Source organism: Poromitra crassiceps (genome assembly GCF_964638095.1).
Source record: "Poromitra crassiceps genome assembly, chromosome: 17".
Taxonomy (NCBI): domain Eukaryota; kingdom Metazoa; phylum Chordata; class Actinopteri; order Beryciformes; family Melamphaidae; genus Poromitra; species Poromitra crassiceps.
In genome coordinates this window covers 24,364,491-24,366,990 of record NC_139635.1, presented here as the reverse complement: position 1 = coordinate 24,366,990, position 2,500 = coordinate 24,364,491, and positions in this window count along the sequence as shown.

Genomic DNA, 2,500 nt, shown 5'->3' with positions numbered 1-2,500 from the left:
TAGGGAAAGTCTTTTATTTTGGGAAGTCAGAGGTCTGTTGAAGGACAGTGATTCTGACTGTTTGGCCTCCCAGTATGAATATGTGCAACTGTATGTGATACAGAGTGATGATGGAAAAGAGTGCAGTGAAAGACTGATGAACTAGCAGATAGGTGGACATCTGCTGTTTCTTCTTCAAGCCGCTGGTCTTTAAAGACATCAGTGACTCATTGTCGTCCCTGTCTGTCTGTCCGTCTGTCTGTCTGTCCGTCTGTCTGTCTGTCTGTCTGTCTGTCTGTCTGTCTGTCTGTCTGTCTGTCTGTCTGTCTGTCTGTCTGTCTGTCCGTCTGTCTGTCTGTCTGTCTGTCTGTCCGTCCGTCTGTCTGTCTGTCTGTCTGTCCCTCCTCCAGGAGACACCATGCAGAAGTTAACCTTCCTTCCAGGGGGCGCTCCCACCTGCAGCAAGAAACCGAGGATGTCCCACAGCAGCCGTCCGGCCCGTCAGGCTGGTTAGTGAGCATATAAAACTGACCAGCTGATGATGCCATTAGTTAATGTCAGTTTTTTTTATTGTTTTTTTTTTCCTCTCCTCCAGAATTTAGCCTTAGTGGAGAGATCAACCTCAAAGTGTCTCTGAAGGGGTTTCCCTCCCCGGTCACCTCTGCTCTCTCCATGCCCAACGCTCAGAGGAGCGAGAAATACGACTACTACATCTTCTCTGGACGTAAGAACCTCACACAGTTGAATAACAACACATTAGAATTCAGTAGAATAAGAAGCTATTTTCTCTTCCTGGTCCAGGACTTTGAAGACACCTCTAGATCTTGCATGTTTTTTAACTGCCCTGTGTCTCTCCAGCTCTCTTCTTCAGCATCAAGGTCTCAGGTAGTGTGCCGGCTCTGGTCAAACCTCACCCATCTGCAGCTCTCTCAGCCCCGCCCAGCCAAGGCTCTGCTGCCATGGCAACCGACCCGGAACTGGCCCGGAACGCCAACCCTCCCCACCCAGCCAACTCCATCATGGGCTGGCTGCAGTGTCCCTAGACCCGCCTCCATACAGCTGGAATAGAGAGAGAGCAATCAGCTACAGCACAAGATGGCTGCCAGAAATGTCAATAAGTGTTGTGGAAATTTGCATAATCAGAGAATTTGACAGTATTTCTAGATCAATACACTATTACTTTTTGCTCCTGTAAAAAGGTGAACTATTAACAGTTACTTCATCGTGTACCAGTAAGCATTTTTTCATTTGCCTGATAAGACTCACTGCGTGGGTTGAAACGTTGCTGCTCTGTAGTCGCAAATAAATATTGGGAGCTGCTCCAGTGTGCGGGTATTCACTTTGATCAACTTTCATGGTTATTTGTATCTAGCACCTGGCCTCAAAACAGGTTGGATGTACACCATTTTTTTTTTAAATTATACTTTAAAGCGCACATAAAAATTAGAACCAACAATACCATAACATAACACAATTTGGATCCACCCCGACCCTATTAGCCTATATAAAGAAGGAGAATCCAAACTTTGTGAAGCTCAACATTCTACATAAAGCACTGAGTCACTTTCCATGCATGTTCTGGTCCAACCTGTCCACTTCTGAACACAATCTCCTCCCTAAACAACCTGTCCACTTCTGAACACAATCTCCTCCCTAAACAACCTGTCCACTTCTGAACACAATCTCCTCCCTAAACATCCTGTATCAACTGGAAAGATGTCAAATTCATTGAAATGCCATTTCCTTTAGATGTTCAGTGGCAGCCATCAGTGTGGAGGAGGTTCATCAGTCTGAATGGAAATGCTCCTTCTATTCATTCTGACACAACGCTGCTTGTCATTATTCAACTTGATTATTAGTGGAACAATGTATCAATACTGTAGGCTATAACAGCACAATGACAGAGAGCAAAATGAACATACTACTAAAAACTATAACTATAATTGCTATCATTATGTGAAACACATAACAAAATACGGTAACTAAGAAAGTTCTGTGGATCTGAAAGTGACTTGATTAAAAGTGTGTAAAACTGCTGTCATGCCAAGCTATTGGACCTCAGTATGTATGTTGAACATTTTTCATGTGTTGATATTAGGCCTCTAGCAAAAATAAAAGACAATATGCAAGCTGTCTGACTGGTAGATTACTTGTTTGTGTTTGCTGAGACATTGTATTGCTTCACTGTACTGACTGGGGCATAGGACTGAGTGCAACCTGTTAGTATAAATAACCTGTCTACACAGCAATCAGCATGGGTATAATAAACTAAAGTTGTGTCTATTTTGTTTGGGACCCCCTGGGACCCTCACACTGTAGACCTACTACTCTGAAGGCTCCTCAGAGCCCACTTTGAACCACGTAACTAGATATCCCCTTATCACGTGACAGAAGCGCTTCTGTTGTCATGGTGATGACGCGCACCTCATCCAACAGTGCTGCTCGCTGTTGCAACCATTCAGCAGCTGCAGCAAGTCAACTTTAGAAAGAGGAGGCGATAGAGAGGAGATACTCGACGTTC